Raw genomic sequence first — 21,446 nt, forward strand, 5'->3', positions numbered from 1 at the left:
TATATACTTAAGCCTACTTATGGAGGTATGCACTTTCTTCTCTGGCTCCTAAACAACTACTGAATTTGTGTTAAGCATTTATCCTGCTGTTTGGTAATTGGTGATTTACTTCTTTAGCTCATGGTTTAGATTTCTACCCTTTAGAGAGTATGGATTTTTTCATTCATCAATCTAAACTCTGAACCTAGTAAAATGTTTGGCACAAAACAGTCACTCAGTTGACACATGTTTAATTTAATTGTTCCTTGTTTTCTACAACTATTGTGCATTTGCTCAAGGTCATGTACGGCTCTGTCTTTACAGTCAACATTATTCCCTGATTTATTAGATTTTACTTTTATTTATCCTCATATAAATCCAACCTTTTTTGTTTATTTCATTTCCAACCTTTTCTAACTCAAAGCAGTTCTTTTTCTCCTTTGTTCAACACTTGTTTAAATAGCACCTGAATTCCAAGGAACGCATGACTTATGTTATACCCTTGCTTTTTTCCTGTTTTTTTTTTTTTTTGTAATTTTAATTTATTTATTTTTAAATGAAGGATAATTTCTTTACAGTATTGTGTTGGTTTCTGCCAAGCATCAACATAAATCAGCCATGGTTATACATATGTCCCCTCCCTCTTGAACCTCCTTCCTCATCCCACCCCTTTAGGTAGTTACAGTGCTCTGGTTTGAGTTCACCGAGTCGAATAGCAAACTCCCGTTGACTATCTGTCTTAAATATGGTAACGTATGTTTCCATGTTACTCTCTTCATAGATCCCACCCACTCCTTCCTCCCTCCTCCACACTGTGTCCTTAAGTCTGTGTATCCATTGCCACCCTGCAAATAATTTTATCAGTACCATCTTTCCAAATTCCATATATATGCATTAGTAGCATTAGTATATGATATTTTTTTTCTCTTTCTGACTTACTTCACTCTGTGTAATAGACTCTAGGTCCATCCACCTCATTAGAACTGACTCAAATGCATTCCTTATCACGACCGAGTTAATATTCCATGGCATATATATACCAGCATTTCTTTATCCATTCATCTGTTGATGGTCATCTAGGTTGCTCCCATGTCCTAGATATGGTAAATAGTGCTGCAAAGAACTGTGTAGTACATGTGTCTATTTCAATTTTGGTTTCCTAAGGGTATATGCCTAGCAATGGGATTGCTGGGTCATATGGTGGTTTTATTCCTAGTTTTTTGAGGAATCTCCATACTGTCTTCCATAGTGGCTATGTCAATTTACATTCCCACCAACACTGCAAGAGGGTTCCCTTTTCTCTACACTATCTCCAGCCTTTATTGTTTGTAGACAGTTTTGACGATGGCCATTCTGACTAGTGTGAACGGATACCTTATTGTAGTTTTGATTTGCATTTCACTAATAATGAGCAATATTGAGCATCTTTTTATGTGTTTATTAGCTATTTGTATGTATTCTTTGAATAAGTATCTGTTTAAGTCACTTTGCCACTTTTTTTTTTTTAAATTATGAAACACTTTGCAAGTTTGCTTGTCATCCTTGCTCTGGGGCCATGCTATTCTTCTCTATATTGTTTCAATTTCAGTACATGTGCTGATGAAGTGAACACTCTTTCCCACGTTTTGACTGGGTTGTTTGTTTTACTGGTATTGAGTTGCATATGCTACTTGTATAGTTTGGAAATTAATTATTGTCAGTTGTTTCATTTGCTATAACTTTCTCCTATTTTGAAGGTTGCTTTTCTCCTTATTTATAATTTCATTTGCTGTGCAAAAACTTTAAGTTAAATTAGGTCCCACTTGTTTATTTTTGTGTTTATTTGCATTTCTCTTGAAGGTGAGTCTTTTTTTTTTGTCCATATGAACTCACTAATTTAGCCTATATTTCAAGTTGTTCCTATCTATTTTTGTCAAATTATGCTGTTCATTTTTATTGTGTAATATGGTTACTAACGTCCATGTCCTTATTTTTCAAGTCCTTTGAGTGGAGCATTTGGACCAAGATTTTTTTAATGTTACTTACAATTCATCCCACAATGCATGATATATGCTCATAATATATAGTCACTAAACACTTTAAAACAAAAAGCTATGCAACTAAAAATGGAGCACTAATCATGCTTGCAGTAGTTGAATTATTGTCAAAATATTTCAGCATAACCTGTATTTGCTAACTCTTTAAAACGGATTTCCACTCTCAAAATTTTGTCCTCCATTTTATGGTCAAACATTTGATTGTTTATAAAGATGTTGTAAGGAGAAGCAAAATGTCTTTCCCCACAAAGTAAAATAAAAATGGAAGCATGTTTAGCACTAAGTAGACTATAAAAAAATGAGGAAAAATAGTTCACATGGAAAAAATGACTATATCTACCCAATGTTTCATTTTAGTGTTATAATTTCAAATCTTATGCTTAAATTGTTCATCTATTTTATGTTGGTTTATGTATATGGCATGAGACAAAAACTTAATTTCATTCTTCTGCATGTGGTAATCCAGTTTTTTCAGCACCATTTATTTTGAAGAGACTACCATTTTCACATTGTATGTACCTGACACTCTTGTTGAAGATTAGTTGAATGTGTATGTTTGGATAAAATAGGAAGCATAGGAAAAATAGACTCTAAAGGTCATCAGTCATAGGGAAAATAATCAAATAAAACTTCTCAAAATATGCATACAAAATGAAACTAAATTAAAAACCCAAATGGGGAAACACAGAATATCAGACAAGCAGAAAGACCTGAAAAATCATGTATAGGAAGAAATGACTCAGAAATGATGTAAGATCTAGAGAACAAAAGTGCAATAGAAATGTTGATACATGGAGAATAGAGAAATAATTTATACTATATATCCAATCAGAATCCCAGGGAAAAGAGAATGGTGCCAAATGCTAACAGAAATGATCAAAGTATAAAGGTCGGTCATATATTTTCATTTTGATTTGAGAAAACTCAGTAAATACAAGCAAAATAAATAAAAGTTCACAAAAACCATTTCAGTGAAACTTCAGGACATCAAAGATAAGGTAAATATCTTTAAAAGATCCAGATATATGGAAATTTTATATAAAAAAAACCAAATGAAACTAATAAGAGATTAAGAAAAATAGAGCAAACAAAAAGAAAAATAAGTTTAATGATGATAGAATATATCTTTTAACCTAAAGGTTTAACCTCAGGGAATTTTATTTTGGGATGAGGTTGAAATATAAATATATTCAGAAAAAAAAATGGCTAGATAGAGTTTATTACCAAATGACCTTAACTAACAGATAATTTAAAGACTGTACATCAAGAAGAAGGAATATAATACCAGAAAGGACTGACTGATAGGCAAGAATCAACTGTAACCAAAGAAAAATTTAGGGAAATTTTTAAATTTCCTAATCATTGACTGCATAAAAAAACATAAAAATAATGTAAAGTATTAAAATATAACAAAATATGAGAAGACTATAACATATAATCTGTAGAAAATTCACTAGAATTAAAATATTTTAAGGTACTCCAAAAGTGTTCAGGAAGATAGTTAAAATACTGATTTATTTATACTTTAGATTTTATTAGGTTCAATATTCATGTGAAATTCTTATCATAACCTTTAAAAATAAATGCAAATGTTCAGCAATATACATGAAAAAAATTAAGGTAAAACATCAGTCCAATCAAAAGCAAAACACAAAGAAAAAACACAGAAAAAGAGGATTATATACAAAACACCAAAAAGACATTAGGAATCAGCACAAATTTATCAGGTATGACAAAAATGTGAATCCTTCATAACCCACAGATAGATCTTCTGACTCAGGGATTGAACCTAGAATTCCTCTTTTGCAGATTCTGTATCATCTGAACCACCTACAAAGTCTGGTGTATTTCTGATGACTCTCCATGGCATGAATGATTCATGTGATGACTCAGTAATCAGGATCACTTGGAATTTTTTTTTTTTTTTTTGGCTACTTTGTCATCTCAGGGTCAGTGTTCCATGGCCAATATACCAGAAGCAAAACAAATTACAATTTCAAGTATAGTCCTCTAAATGTTTCTCCATGGATGAAGCGGAATGATTTCTAATTTTCCTATTTGTCATAACTATTGCCATAGGCAAACATTTCTGCAAAGATGCTAAGAAATATGGAGGGGCATACGAATATTCAGTCACCAATAAATATTTCCCCCATAGTAAGTTATGAGTTTTAATAGTGATTGTATATCATTAGTCATACTGCTACTGAGACCCGATTTACTTATTTTGATTTTTATTACTTTTTTTTATTATTTTTATTTTGATTTTGATTATCTTCTTTTTTTTTTTTTTTTGTTATTGTTTCTATTCTTTTGCTTCTTGAGTATATTACCAAGTTCATTGCTTGGATTATGTATTTGTCTTTTTTCATTGTCTGAATAATGTAAACAATCTTTGGGATAAAGGACATTATTACAAGGCTATTGCTTGCCGTGGATCCAATGGCTACTACAGCCACCACCAGCTTTTCATGGGACTTTGGTGAAAACATAATTAAATCTTTATTATGTAAATAACTCTATTTTGTGGTATCTTTGTTATAGCAGCTTAGCCTTTCACCTAGATAATACATAAAGTATTAATAGAATTTTGAAATTGGAGTGTTGCTCAAACAAAACTTAAAATATATGTCAATAGCTTGCTATTTGGCATTGGACAGCAAGGAAACAATGAACACAGACTTGATGACTTATGATCTTTCTTACACCATTGAAAAAAGTTGATATAACTGCCACCTGTGATAACTTGGAAAGCAGATTGCAGTCTATGGAGACTATAACTCTACAGGAAGCAGTCAGAATGCCAGTTTGCAGACATAATTGGAAAGAAATAGAGTTCTGCTAAAAAAAAAAAAAAGTTCTGACTGCCACATAAAATAACAATTTTGTGAAAATACAGAATTTGAAAAGTCAGTATAAGGAAAAAACAATCGTTTGCTTACTGCTAAAAGCGGACACTTGTTGAAACCAAATGTAGGAGAACTGTCACCCAGAATCTTCTTGAAATGCATTGCATTATTTTTATTTATGTATACAGCGGTTGTCAGCCCAGCTGCATGGATCAAAGTAAGTTTTCAGATGGCATGGAATTAATTATTATTTAATTGACAACGACAGAGAAAGTTGAGCAGAACATAGGCAACATTAAACATAGGAGAAAAATCCATCAATTTAAGAACTATGACCGGGAAAGTCTTTTGGATGTGGTAACTTTCACACACAATTGCTTGAAAGCAAGAAACTATCACTACTCCAGTTGTTGTGCTAACTAGTAAGCTAGTTAGAGAAACCTTTGACCCATGTACCTTCAGATAGCTATATTATTATGTCTAAGTTTGTAGCAATTGGATACAGTTGGAAATTATAATTACTTTGACTAGATCTTGGCCTTAGCACAGTAGACATGCAATCTCTTACTTTTCCTCTTCCTGTTGTACAGACGTAGTGGTAAACCATGTTATTGAGTGTGGTGACAATAATACTCTTGGAGATGGTGGCAGAGATATAAAAAAGGAGAGGATATCAATCACTGCATAGTCTCATGAATTAGAACTGACTACCTGCCATGACCATTGCACATGTTCATACTATGTGAAAAAATATGTATTTCTATTTTGTTTGAGTCATAGAATTCTTTATCTCTTTTTAGTTGTCTGAACCATAATATGCATTTTTTAAAAAAACAGCTTAAACTAATATAGTTCTTTGCTGAATTAAAAAATTGTTTGCTAAGGAGTTTGTATCAGTTTTCACATCCGCTGAAAATCTGTGATAGTTCTAATCCTAAACCCATTTTTTTTCCCTCAAATCTGTGTCTTTTAAAAACTTACATAAGCAAAGGAAATCAATTACCTTTATTTTTTATGATAGTGAGGTTAAATATTTTTCTACGAGTTTTGTGAAATTTTAAATTTTAATTTGTGCCCTTTTCTCACTTTCCATTTCTAAGGGTTCTTTAGTTCATTCTATGATCCTACCTAGATGGGAGGACTTCTTTAGTTTATCATATATATTTTAAAGAAAATCTCTTTTTAAAATTTTGTTATGCTTTCTAATACTTTTGTTATCCTCTGACAATATATTAGCTTTTTAGCTGCAGGGTATCTTTGTGGGTTTTTTTTGTTTTTTTTTTCTAATCATATCAATACTTTTTTTTTTCTTTTTTGCATATATGCTTGAAAGATATTCTAATGCAATATCAGATACAACTCAGATATTCAAGGTCTGGTGATAGACCATTATATCATTAGAGTGGAAAGAAACAAGTTAATTGAATTTAAACACATAAATCAAATTAAACTCAATTATAAGTATATAGCATAGTAGAGTATAGTAAATATATATATATATATATAATCTTATTTATTAAATGAATATGTTTAATAATTTGGCATAAGCTAATTAATTAATGGGCTTCCCTAATAGCTCAGTTGGTAAGTAATCCAACTGCAATGCAGAAGACCTTAGTTCGATTCCTGAGTTGAGAAGATCTGCTGGAGAAGGGCTAGGCTACCCACTCCAGTGTTCTTGAGCTTCCCTTGCGACTCAGCTGGTAAAGAATCTGCCTGCAGTGTGGAGACAGGGGTTCAATCCCTGGGATGGGAAGATCTCTTGGAGAAGAGAAAGGCTACCCACTCCAGTATTCTGGCCTGGAGAATTCCATGGGCTGTATTAATGGACATGAGTTTGAACAAGCTCCAGGAGTTAGTGATGGACAAGGAAGCTTGGTGTGCTGCTGTCTATGGGGTGCCAAAGAGTCGGACGTGACTCAGCGACTGAACCGAGCTGAATTAATTGACTCCATTTTAATAACTTGTGGTCAGCAAGGAATCAGTATCCAAAATGACATACTTTCTACAGAGGTCAAAAGCAGATATGAGGCAACAGTTCAGTTAAGAAAGATTTATTTTTAACAGTGTTAGGTATGACAGATAAAATATAAGCTGCACATACAATGAATGCATTTTCATTTCCTAGACAAAATTCAATTTTTCAACAAATTTTACAGGACTATATGTCTCAAAAAGTTAAGGAGTATTTCTTTGATTTATTTTCTGCAATGAGCATCATTTTAGTCTAACTGAATCATATTTATGATTTATCATATATAAAATGATTTTCCCAGGTGGCACTAGTGGTAAAAATCCACTTACCAATGCAGGAGATGCAAGAGACACAGCTTTGATCCCTGGGTTAGGAGGAGCCTCTGGATAGGAAACGGCAAACCCACTTCAGTATTCTCGTCTGGGAAATCCCATGAATAGAGGATCCTGTAGAGGAGCCTGGCAGGCTAAAGTCCATGGAGTCATAAAGAGTTGGACACAACTGAGAATACACCCGGTATTACATATAAATATTAATACTACCATTAAAGCTAATTATGAAATTGGTTATGTGAATTGAAGACTTTCAAGTAACATTAATGAGAGCAGAAGAGTAATCTCATGATGATCATTCTTGTATATCAATAGCATTATTTTTTATATAATGATTCCTTTTATTTTTGAGATAAAACAGCCTTGTGTTATTTATATTTTATGTGATGTTCACTTTACTTGAATCTTCATTTGTTTCTTAACTACTTGCAACATTATAATAGAATTATAGATCTTACAAAAGCAGTTATTTGATTAATAATTATTCAACTAATTTAGACGTACCTGCAAAACACTTTAATACACTAATTGTTGTTAAGATATACAATAATGTATTTATAAATATAGTTCATTTTTAAGTTAGTTTTGTTTTACTCTTGCTGTTTGTTAATGCCATTACTTGGAAAAAAAGAAAAAAAAGAGGAGGAGGAAAAGAAAAGAAGTAGGAATATGAATACAGAATAGAAGAAACATAAGAAGATGAGGAAACACAAGAAGATTGAAATGAAAGAGAAAACAAAGAGGGCAAAGAAAAGAAAGGAGGAAGGGTCCCTAGTGGAATTGAGTAACTCTATAATGAATACTCTGTTTTTTTTTTTTTTTTTTTCTTCTTGATTCATGAAAATTAAGAAGGTCCAGGAATATTGGATCTTTGTCTGCAGGACAGCTTTTACCACTTCTCATTTATTACCATTAAATACTACTTAACATTTTATCTAATCTCTCTCAGAAATCATCTATAATGTACGATCTTCATGTTGATAAATATTTAAAATTGAGCATCTCTGATTGGCAAACATGGGAAAGCAGAAATTCTGAAGGAATTAAGAATATTTTTCTCACTAATAGTCTACTTTATGCTGCCAAGAGGGACCAAGTTTTACACACAGTTAAATTGCATGTGATATTTAAACAGCATAAAAGGATGCACACTGCTAATTCATAAGCTAAATATCATGGGGATTAGTGTAAAATTGGGTCAATATCAAATATTTGTAATTAAAATTGCTAATGCCTTGTAAAACAAAATATATAATTCCAAGAGATCTCATTTTTCAATTGTTATTTAATGTAAGTTTATCCCAATTGATTTATTGTATCCTATAAAATGTGGTAATATGGGGCACGCCTGGTGGCTCGGGGGTAAAGAATGCACCTGCCAATGCAGGAGACACAGGTTCAATCCCCGGTCTAGGAATATCCCGCACACTGCCTGGCAATTAAGTCCATACACCACAACTGCCGAGCCCGTGCTCTAGAGCTTAGGAACCACAACTGAGTCCACGTGCTTCCACTACTGAAGCCCAAACTCTCTAGAGACTGTGCTCTGCAACCAAAGAAGCCAAAGCAATGAGAGACCCTCCCACCACAGAGTGTGGTCCCTGCTCACCATGACTAGAGAAAAGCCTGCACATAGCAACAGAGACACAAACAGCCAAAAAGAAATAAATATATATTTTTAAATTGGTAATACAGATGGCTCTACTTTCTGCATTACAATGAGGGTCTCTTAATTTATTAATTTATACAATATATTCTATATTTATGTGATAAAATTATTTCTCCATACACATGTCCTAATGGAGATAATACAAGTGGATATTTAAAAATTCCAATATTTTTCCTTACCATAACTTCTATCATCACTAGTTACTTAAAAACTTAAATAAACCTGTTGCCACAAAATATAATTTTGCATATTGCCTATAGTCACTCCAGATCTTTTTAAAGATTAATTCAATTCAATACTAAATCAGTTCAGTGAAAACAGTAATGTTTATTTGTCTTGCCAAAATTTTTTAAAAGCCATTTTTAAACCAAATTATGTTCATATAATGTAGGTCAACCTGAACTGGAATTAAAGTATCAACAGATTTTGATTTATTTGAATAATGCAAAACATATGTATATGTTAAATATGTGAGCACTTATAACTTAATTATTTATATTTACTAAAGTCCAAATTTTTATTCTAAATGTTTTCATCATATATATGTACAAAAATGGAGGAAATCAGTTATTCAGTGTATGCATATGCATTTTTTGGAATGAATTAGATTTACATGCATCTTCTATGTAAATTCATCTATGTTACATATTTGAAAGTAAAATTTATAAATTTCACAAAAATAAAAAACAAGACCGGGAGCTGACTGTGGCTCAGATCATGAACTCCTTATTGCCAAATACACACTTAAACTGAAGAAAGTAGGGAAAACCACTAGACCATTCAGGTATGACCTAAATCAAATCCCTTATGACTATACAGTGGAAGTGAGAAATAGATTTAAGGGACTAGATCTGATAGACAGAGAGCCTGATGAACTATGGACGGAGGTTCGTGACATTGTACAGGAGACAGGGATCAAGACCATCCCCATGGAAAAGAAATGCAAAAAGGCAAAATAGTTGTCTGAGGAGGCCTTACAAATAGCTGTGAAAAGAAGAGAAGTGAAAAGCGAAAGAGAAAAGGAGAGATATTCCCATTTGAATGCAGAGTTCCAAAGAATAGCAAGGAGAGATAAGAAAGCCTTCCTCAGTGATCAATGCAAAGAAATAGAGGAAAACAACAGAATGGGAAAGACTAGAGATCTCTTCAAGAAAATTAGAGATACCAAGGGAACATTTCATGCAAAGATGGGTTCGATAAAGGACAGAAATGGTATGGACCTGACAGAAGCAGAAGATATTAAGAAAAGGTGGCAAGAAGACACAGAAGAACTGTACAAAAAAGATCTTCACGGCCCAGATAATCACAATGGTGTGATCACTGACCTAGAGCCAGACATTCTGGAATGTGAAGTCAAGTGGGCCTTAGAAAGCACCACTAGGAACAGAGCTAGTGGATGTGATGGAATTCCAGTTAAGCTATTTCAAATCCAGAAAGATGATGCTGTGAAAGTGCTGCACTCAATATGCCAGCAAAGTTGGAAAACTCAGCAGTGGCCACAGGACTGGAAAAGGTCAGTTTTCATTCCGATCCCAAAGAAAGGCGATGCCAAAGAATGCTCAAGCTACCACACGATTGCACTCATCTCACATGGTAGTAAAGTAATGCTCAAAATTCTCTAAGCAAGATTTCAGCAATATGTGAACCATGAGCTCCCAGATGTTCAAGCTGGTTTTAGAAAAGGCAGACGAATCAGAGATCAAATTGCCAACATATGCTGGATCATCCAAAAAGCAAGAGAGTTCCAGAAAAACACCTATTTCTGCTTTATTGACTATGCCAAAGCCTTGATTGTGTGGATCACAGTAAACTGTGGAAAATTCTGAAAGAGATGGGAATACCAGACCACCTGACTTGCCTCTTGAGAAACTGATATGCAGGTCAGGAAGAGAACTGAACATGAACCAACAGACTGGTTCCAAATAGGAAAAGGAGTACGTCAAGTCTGTATATTGTCACCCTGCTTATTTAGCTTATATGCAGAGTACATCATGAGCAACGCTGGGCTGGAAGAAGCACAAGCTGGAATCAAGATTACTGGGAGAAATATCAACAACCTTAGATATGCAGATGACACCACCCTTACAGCAGAAAGTGAAGAGGAGTTAAAAAGCCTCTTGATGAAAGTGAAAGAGGAGAGTGAAAAAGTTGGCTTAAAGCTTAACATTCAGAAAACCAAGATCATGGCATCTGGTCCCATCACTTTATGGGAAATAGATGGGGAGACAGTGGAAACAGCGTCAGACTTTATTTTGAGGGCCCTCCAAAATCGCTGCAGATGGTGACTGCAGCCATGAAATTAAAAGATGCTTACTCCTGGAAGGAAAGTTATGACCAACCTAAATAGCGTATTAAAAAACAGAGACATTACTTTGCCAGCAAAGGTCAGTCTAGTCAAGGCTATGGTCTTTCCTGTGGTCATGTATGGATGTGAGAGTTGGACTCTGAAGAAAGCCTAGCACTGAAAACTTCATGCTTTTGAACTGTGGTGTTGGAGAAGACTCTTGAGAGTCCCTTGGACTGCAAGGAGATCCAACCAGTCCATCCTAAAGGAGATCAGTCCTGGGTGTTCATTGGAAGGACTGATGCTGAAGCTGATACTCCAGTACTATGGCCACCTCATGCAAAGAGTTGACTCATTGGAAAAGACGGTTATGCTGGGAGGGATTGGGGGCAGGAGGAGAAGGGGATGACAGAGGATAAGATGGCTGGATGGCATCACTGACTTGGTGGACATGAATTTGAGTAAACTCCGGGAGTTGGTAATGGACAGGGAGGCCTGGCGTGCTGTGATTCATGGGGTCGCAAAGAATCGGACATGACTGAGCGAGTGAACTGAATTGAACTGAATTTTTCTGTATCATTCTTGATTTTAACCACAGAATGCTTAGATGAACCACTGCAATTTAAAAATTTTAAAAGCTGGAAACACAACATATTTCCTAAAACTTGACAATACAACATCATAAAGAATTTCAAAAACAATCTGTTACAGGCCAGATATCTCATTTCTGGTTGGTAATAGAAAGAATAGTTTCTATGTGATTCCCCTTGGACTTTGAAATATCATTTCTGTGTTATAAAGTGAGTAGTCTATACTTGAACACTATCCACAAGATGTATTCGTAGACTATCCTCCTGGAATAGAGTATACCAATAAATTGCATTTTGCTTTTAAACACAACAGTAGAGGAATGTGAAACCAACTGTGTTTCTAGAAAGTGGCAGAGTTTTGGCTGAAGAGATTGTCTCAGTTTGTCATTCAAATCCTCATTATTTATAAGAAAATAGGAAAGTAAGAAACATTTGCCCAATATCTTCTGTTTGAAACACTATTAGGTGTTTTAAATAAAGTTTCTAACAATAAAAAATTACAATATAAACACAAAAAATACAATGGTTGTAGAGCTCAACATTTTTTTTTTTTAAAGTGTACAGACCTATGGTTAATTTTAAGAAGCAGAGTAACCTTAATCATAATTATAACTCAAAGGTTCCTTCTAGTCACTGCCTCCCAGAGGGACACCTTCTAACATCACAGATAAGTCTTCACTATTTCTAAAATTTGTAGAAAAGGGGTCACACAGTATATATACTTTTGTGTCTGGGCCTTTTTTCTCTAATCTATTTGTGAGCTTGACATAAAGTTGTGTGCAGCTTATTTTTGTTATATATAATAATAATATTCTATTAGTGAATATTGTGCTTTTTCTCATTCAAAGTTGTGTCTGATTCTGTGTCCCCATTGATTGCAGCACTCTTGGTGTTGCTGTCTATCTCCTGGTGTTTGCTCAAACTCATGTCCTTTGTGTTGAGGATGATGCCATTCAACCATCTCATCCTCTGCCAACCCCTTCTTTTACCTTGACTCTTCTAAAATGAGTCAGCACTTTGCATCATATAGTCAAAATATTGGAGATCCAGCATCATTCCTTTCAATGAGTATTCAGGGCTGATTTCCTTTAGGATTGACTGTTTTGATCTCCTTGCTGTTCAAGGGACTCTCAAGAGTCTTCTCTGGCAACACGATCAATAGAATCAATTTTATGGTGCTTTCCTGGCAAAGTTATGTTATTGCTTTTAATATGCTGTCTAGGTTTGTCATAGCTTTCCTTCCAAGGAGCAAGCTTCTGTTAATTTCATGGCTGCAGTCACTGTACACGGTGATTTTGGACCCCAAGAAAATAAAATGTCACTGTTTCCACTATTTTAAGTGGAGCCATCTAAAATCCTAAAAGATGACTAATGAATATTTCATGATCTATTTTTTTATTCTCCTCTTCCTGACATTTGTTTAATTCCAGTTTCTGAGTGTCATGGATAGTGCTATTTTCAATGTTCTTATACATATATTACTGTGACTATATGTGGAGGTAATGAGGATAATGGTGACCTCCTTCAAAATGCCCCATGCACCCACTGCTGCACTCAATGCCCCTGACCCTGCAGCAGGCCACTGCCAGCCCACGCCTCCACCGGAGACTCCTGGACACTCACGGGCAAATCGGGTCAGTCTCTTGTGGGGTCGCAGCACCTTTGTCCTGGGTCCTGGTGCACACAAGGTTTTGTTTGTGCCTTCCGAGAGTCTGTTTCCCCATCCTGTGTAAGTTCTGATGGCTCTGTGGTGGGTTAATGGCGACCTCCTCCAAGAGGGCTTATGCGACACCCAGGTCTGCTGCACTCAGAGGCTCTGCCACTGCAGCAGGCCACTGCAGATTAGTAGCTCCAGAGTAGACACTCAAAACCAGTTCTGGCTCCATCTCTGTGGGGTCTCTGGGTCCTGGCTTGTATGAGCCCAAGGTTTGTATGAGCCCTCCCAGCATCTCTGGGGGGTATGGGGTTTGATTCTAATTGCGATTTTGCCCCACCTATCATCTTGTTGAGGTTTCCCCTTTGCTTTTGGTTGCAGGGTATCTGTTTTTGGTGGGATCCAACATTCTCCTGTTGGTGGCTGTTCAACAGTGAATTGTAATTTTGGAGTTCTCACAGACGAAGATGAGTGCATGTCATTCTACTCCACCATCTTGTAGACACCGGTTTCCTTTTTTTTTTTTTTTTTTGTCTCGGTGTCTTCCAAAATCTTGTTGCTGTCAAATCTTCTCACATTCTCCTCATCCTTACAAGTATACTCCTACCTAAATGCTCCTGTGGGAAATTTATGGAAGCACAGAGTGCCCCCTGCAACCTGAGATTTGGAGTATCGATTCATACTTTGATTCACAAACAGCAGCACTCCATCTCCCATATTCCAGCCCCAGCGATGGCCTCTGATGTTAAAAGATAATGCTGTTAAAGTGTTGCACTCAATATGCCAGCAAATTTGGAAAACTCAGCAGTGGTCACAGGACTGGAAAAGGTCAATTTTCATTCCAATCCCAAAGAAAGACAACATCAAAAAATGCTCAAACTACCACACAATTGCACTCATCTCACATGCCAGCAAAGTAATGCTCAAAATTATCCAAGCTGGGCAGCTTCAGTATGTGAATGGTGAACTTCCAGATGTTCAAGCTGGATTTTAAAAAGGCAGAGGAACCAGAAATCAAATTGCCAACATCTGTCAGATCATTGAAAAAGCAAAAGAGTTCCAAAAAACTATCTATTTCTGCTTTATTGACTATGCCAAAGCCTTTGACTGTGTGGATCACAACGAACTGTGGAAAATTCTTAAAGAGATGGGAATACCAGACCACCTGACCTGTCCTTTGATGCATCTGTATGCAGGTCAAGAAGCAACAGTTAGAACTGGACATGGAATAATGGACTGGTTGCAAATTAGGAAAGGAGTATGTCAAGGCTGAATATTGTCACCCTGCTTATTTAACTTAAATGCAGAGTACATCATGTGAAATGCCAGGGTGGATGAAGCATAAGCTGGAATCAAGATTGCCAGGAGAAATATCAATAATCTCAGATATGCAGATGACACCACCCTTATGGCAGAAAGTGAAGAAGAAGTAAAGAGCCTCTTGATGAAAGTGAAAGAGGAGAGTGAAAAAGTTGACTTAAAACTCAACATTGAGAAAACTAAGATGATGGCATCTGGTCCCATCACTACATGGCAAATGGATGGGGAAACAATGAGGGACTTTATTTTTTGGGGCTCAAAAATCACTGCAGATGGAGACTGTTTTCAGCCATGAAATTAAAAGACACTTGCTCCTTGGAGAAAAATTCATGACCAACCTAGAGAGCCTTTTAAAAAGCAGAGACATTACTTTGCCAACAAAGATCCATCTAGCCAAAGCTTTGGTTTTTCCAGTAGTCATGTATGCAGGCGACAGATGGATTATAAAGAAAGCTGAACATCAAAGAATTGATGCTTTTGAACTGTGGTGTTGGATCAGACTCTTGAGAGTCCCTTGGACAGCAAAGAGATCCAACCAGTCCATCCTAAAGGAGATCAGTCCTGGGTGTTCATTGGAAGGACTGATGCTGAAGCTGAAACTCCAATGTTTTGGCCACCTGATGCAAAGAACTAACTCATTGGAAAGGATCCTGATGCTGGGAAAGATTGAAGGTGGGAGAAGGGGACAACAGAGAAAGAGATGGTTGGATGGCATCACTGACTCGATGGACATGAGTTTGAGTAAGCTCCAGGGGCTGATGATATACAGGGAGGCCTTGTGTGCTGCATTCCATGGAGTCTCAAAGAGTCGGACATGACTGAGTGACTGAACTGACTGACTGATGTGACTATATGTGCATTTCTGATAGCGACATATCCCACAGTTTAATCGCAGTGTCTTAGAGCATGTGTGTGTGTGTGTTTTAGATGCTCAGTCGTGTCCAACTCTGCAGCCCCATGGTCTGTAACCCACCAGGCTCTCTGTCCAAGGAATTCTCCAAGCAAGAATGCTGGAGTGGTTGGCCATTCCTTCTCCAGTGGACTGTCCTGACCCAGGTCTCCTGCACTGCAGGTAGATTCTTACCATCTGAGCCACCAGGGAAGCCCAGGGTATGTATACACTCAACCATACTGGAGTGGGTTGCCATTTCCTACTCCAGGAAATCTTCTCAACCCTGGGATTGAGCCCAAGTCTCCTGCATTGCAAGCTGATTCTTTACTGCTGTGCCACCAAGGAAGCACTTAGTCAATGCTGCCAAACTGTGTTTAAAGCAAGTTTTCTTTAGAGTCTCAGCATGAAACTGAGAATCATGCACATATATCTTGTGTTTTTACCAGCATCCCTATGAGGTATGTAATTTCATCATTTTAATACACAAATATGAAATTAACACTAGCACACTTTTATGTGACATACTCCAAGTCATACAACTGGTAATGCAATGGTGATGACAACAAAAGCCTTCTGATACTAAGGCTATGCTTTTATATTGTAGGAATAGTGGATCAGTATTGGTTTCACCAGTTCTGTTTGATGTACCAATTCTGGTTGATGCAAAGGCTTCTGTGACTCCTCTGCTGAGAAAGATTCTGTGGGGTTACCTGCGTTCAGCTGATAAGGCTAAACAGTAATTTCTCACATGGTTGCCATGGGAGAGATTATCATATAATTTTCCATAAGTTTGTGAAGCAATGTAAAATATATTCTGATAAGGAAAAATAGAGAAACTTTTGGTCAATTTTGTATTTCAAACGTAAACATTTTGTCTCTGTTATATTAAGAGGCCATTAGCAAATTTAAGCAAATGTAAAGAACTCTTGATGAAAGTGAAAGAGGAGAGCGAAAAAGTTGGCTTAAAGCTTAACATTCAGAAAACTAAGATCATGGCATCTGGTCCCATCACTTCATGGGAAATAGATGGGGAGACAGTGGAAACAGTGTCAGACTTTAATTTTTGGGGCTCCAAAATCACTGCAGATGGTGATTGCAGCCATGAAATTAAAAGACACTTACTCCTTGGAAGGAAAGTAATGACCAACCTAGATAGCATATTAAAAAGCAGAGACATTACTTTGCCAACAAAAGTCTGTCTAGTCAAGGCTATGGTTTTTCCAGTGGTCATGTATGGATGTGAGAGTTGGACTATGAAGAAAGCTGAACACCGAAAAATTGATGCTTTTGAACTGTGATGTTGGAGAAGACTCTTGAGAGTCCCTTGGGCTGCAAGGAGATCCAACCAGTCCATCCTAAAGGAGATCAGTCCTTGGTGTTCATTGGAAGGACTGATGCTGAAGCTGAAACTCCAGTACTTTGGCCACCTAATGCGAAGAGTTGACTCCTTGGAAAAGACCCTGATGCTGGGAGGGATTGGGAGCAGGAGGCGAAGGGGATGACAGAGGATGAGATGGCTGGATGGCATCACCCACTCGATGGGCATGGCTTTGAGTAAACTCCGGGAGTTGATGATGGACAGGGAGGCCTGGCGTGCTATGAGTCACGGGGTCGCAAAGAGTCGGACATGACTGAGCTGAACCGAACTGAAAGAATAATAGTTTAGCATTTACCTTCTTTTTTCTGTTGGAAACTTAGTTCCTCTCCAGTTAATAAAGAAAAACTCTTCTAAGAGAAGAATACCAACCAGCTAAGAGAAAAAATGATGATTAAATTAGAAGATTGCAAGATTGTGTAATTTTCATGTAATTATATGGAGATTCCTTAAAAAACTGGAAATAGAACTGCCATATGACCCAGCAACCCCACTCCTGTGCATACACACTGAGGAAACCAGAACTGAAAGTGACACGTGTACCCGTGTTCATTGCAGCACTGTTTATAATAGCCAGGACATGGAAGCAACCTAGATGCCCATCAGCAGACTAATGGATAAGAAATCTATGGTACATATTCACAATGGAATATTACTCAGCCATTAAAAAGAATACATTTGAATCAGTTCTAATGAGATGGATAAAACTGGAGCCCATTATACAGAGTGAAGTAAGCCAGAAAGATAAACAATTCAGTATACTAATGCTTATATATGGAATTTAGAAAGATGGTAATGATAGCCCTATATGCAAGACAGAAAAAAGAGACACAGACGTATAGAACAGACTTTTGGACTCTGTGGGAGAAGGCGAGGGTGGGATGATCTGAGAGGACAGCTTTGAAACATGTATATTATCAAGTGTGGAACAGATTGCCAGTCCAGGTTGGATGCATGAGACAAGTGCTCGGGGCTGGTGCACTGGGAAGACCCAGAGGGACGGGATGGGGAGGGAGGTGGGAGGGGGGATCGGGATGGGTAACACATGTAAATCCATGGGTGATTCATGTCAAGTATGGCAAAAACCACTACAATATTGTTAAGTAATTAGCCTCCAACTAATAAAAATAAATGAAAAAAAAAAAAAAAAGAATCGAGTCACTAATAAATGTTAAAGCCATTACATAGTAAAGGATTATAGACAAATAAGAAATTTGTTAGATGTTAAAATATCATTTTACAGATTAGTAGCAATTTTTGAAGGCAGTGAGGGGAGAGAGAGAAGACTATATGTAGCAGGAAATGATTTGGTGGTAACGACTGGAGCTGAAACATCCTGTGTGTCTCGATGCCTGATGTGATGTAATATATATAATATAGTACCTCACCTATGCAGGAACTTACCAAGGATGTCTAAACTGAATATAAACACTTCCTAAAAAAAAAAAAAAACACACACACACAAAAGAACAACAACAACAACAAAAAACGGATAGGGACTTCCCTGGCGGTTCAACGGTTAAGACTCTGTGTTCCCAATGCAGGGGGCCTGGGTTTAATCCATGGTGAAGGAACTAGATCCCACATGCCACAACTAAGAGTTCGCATGCTGCAACTGAAGATCTGTGTGCTGCAACAAAATTAATGACAGTCCTCAGGCTGCCACTAAGACCCAACACAGCCAAATAAATAATAAATACATATTTAATAAATAAAAAAAAAAAACAGGAACAATAAAAAAATCCAAAATGTGAAAAAGTCCTAAGAACTGGCCTAATCTCTTCAAAAGATGATTTCAATATAAACATATGATGATTTTTAATGGTGAGACTGTTAAAGATGAAGTTAATGAACCTGAAAACAAAATGGAATATGTGAAACTTGTTTGATTCCTTTGCAAAGCTGATAGTAGACAAAGAAATGAGGACAGTGAGAAAGATTTATAAAGTGAATTGTCATGTTGCTCATGGTACTTTATCCAAAGTTGATAATGTCTTCACATCTGCAATGAAGTACCAAAGGGAACAATAAAAATTAAATTCATAATGTCTACCAATATTATGAGAATAAAAGGGGATTGGACATAAACTTCCTTTAATTTATACCTCGAGCTAAAAAAAAAAGCATATATATATATGTGCTATGTAGCCCATAATTTCACTTTGATTTGCATATTTCATACTTCTGTGTGCTATGTAGCCCATATTTTTTCTTACTATTGTTAGCTAAATTTGGCTTAAATCCAGCATAATAAAAAGCAATTGTTAAATTGTTGGTTAGTCTACTAGGAAGGAATATTCTGCATGAAATGACTTTATAAATATATGCAACATAAAAATACAAAGTTCCTGTAAAGTGATTTCATTATCATTTCTTATGATTTATTATTAAAATAATGCCTTAGCATTAAGTGTGTGTGTATATATATAGTTCATATGTTTGAATATGCATATTTATACATAAATATGTATTCATATTTTAATAAATCATCAAGGGCTTTCTTATTGACCCTATTTTCTGCATGGAATTTGACCTTAAAACCTGATCTTCATGTATGCATTCAATGATGTGATGCCTTCATGCCCTGATTTCTAAGTAGAATCCAGTATTTACATTCAGTTTATTTTGTTGTGAGTGAAGTCACTCAGTCATGTCCGACTCTTTGCCACCCTGTGGACTGTAACCCACCAGGATCCTCTATCCATGGGATTCTCCAGGCAAGGATACTGGAGTGGGTTGCCATTTCCTTCTCCAGGGGATCTTCCCAAGCCAGGGATTGAACCTGGGTCCCCCACATTGCAGACAGATGCTTTACCATCTGAGCCACCAGGGAAGCCCTTTCATGGTTAAATTTGTATATATAAAGGTATCCTGTAGGAGGAAATTTATTGATAGATTTAGCTGTCCTGGATTATAGTATACAGTCTCAACACATTAATAGCAATAAAGCTGTGAAAATAATGTATAGTCACCTGAGTCTACAAAATGTCATTAATTAAATGAAATTTGCAAAATTCTAGATGTTACAGAGTTTATTAAATTAAGACAAATGGAAATTTTTGAAAATTAGCTACCCTAATATCACTTCTCTTGATGTTCCTAAAGTTATATTCCCTACTATCTTTATCACGTTTCCAATGAACACCAATGTGGCTAGTGGCTCTGTCCTATGTGTGTAATTTCATAATACTCTACTTTGTAATATTTCTTTTAAATACCCTCCTCTATCTGAATTGAATTTTCATTCATTATCCACTAACTTCCTTATCTCAACTAAAAGTGTATGGTAATATCTCTCAGCCTTATTTAATATCTCTCCAAGCCTATATTTGTTTACATATGACTGAAATTAGCTGTAATATACTGCCCAAGTTGTGAAGAGATTAGCTATTAAGTTACTCTTGGAATCGCTGCTTCAGCATACATTTTGTTGGGACAAGCAGACTGCAGTGACCTTAAACTGACACTAGCTCTTCAGGGAAGTGCAGGCCCTAGATACTATCCTGCAGAATCACAGCAAGTGTAAGCTTTTGGCAAGTCTTTGCCAACAGCCTTTTTAATCAACAATCTTCACTGCCTCCCTCTAACTCTTCTTGTAGATAAGAACCTGCTCATTTGATTTACTTGTTTGAAAAAGTCAATTGTATTTATTGGTTGGAAGAACCATTTTAAGGTGTCAGTTTCCTCCCAAATAATTTTTTTCCCTTTTAATTCTTTATTTTTAATTAATTTTTATTAGAATATAGTTGATATACAATGTTGTGTTAGTTTCTGCCAAACAACAGAGTGAATCAGTAATACATTGTATGGGTGTTCACTCTTTTTTTATATTTTTTTTTCCGATATAGTTCATTACAGAGTATTGAGTAAGATCCCTGTGACAAGATGTTTGATATCACTAATTATTAGAGAATGAAAATCAAAACTACAATGATGTATCACCTCTTGCAGGTCAGAATAGTCCTCATCAAAATAATCTACAGACCATAAATACTGAAGAGGGCAGGGAGAAAGGGGAACCCTCTACGCTGTTTGTGGGAATGTAAATTGGTATAGGCACTATGGAGAACAGGATGAGGATCCTTAACAAACTAAAAATAGAGCTACAATATGATCCAGGGATCTCATCCCTGGGCATATATCCCAGAAAAAAACAACAATTTGAAAAGGTACATACACCTTCATGTTCATTACAGCACTATATACAATAGCCAGGACATGGAAGCAACCTAAATGTCTATCAATAGAGAAATGGATAAAGAAGACATAAATACACTGTAAATATTCCTAAGCCATTAAAAAGAAAAAAGACTTAAATAATGCCATTTCCAGTGACATGGATGGACTGACCTAGAGACTAACAAATTGAGTAAAGTAAGTGAAAGAAATATAAATATCAATGATATTGCTTATATGTGTTATCTAAAAAAAAAAAAAAAGTACAAATGAACTTATTTACAAAATAGAAATAGAGTCACAGATGTAGAGATA

General features: G+C 36.1%; 1 non-coding gene across 1 annotated transcript; it reads right to left on the reverse strand.

Moving 5' to 3' along the window:
- Positions 1–1,484: 1,484 nt before the first annotated feature.
- On the reverse strand, positions 1,485–1,591 carry LOC133069798 (U6 spliceosomal RNA). Its single transcript, XR_009696011.1, has one exon. It is a non-coding gene; the product is annotated as a U6 spliceosomal RNA (small nuclear RNA).
- Between the last annotated feature and the right edge of the window lie 19,855 nt (positions 1,592–21,446).

The sequence above is a fragment of the Dama dama genome, chromosome 14, assembly GCF_033118175.1.
Source record: "Dama dama isolate Ldn47 chromosome 14, ASM3311817v1, whole genome shotgun sequence".
NCBI classification, from domain to species: Eukaryota; Metazoa; Chordata; class Mammalia; order Artiodactyla; family Cervidae; genus Dama; species Dama dama.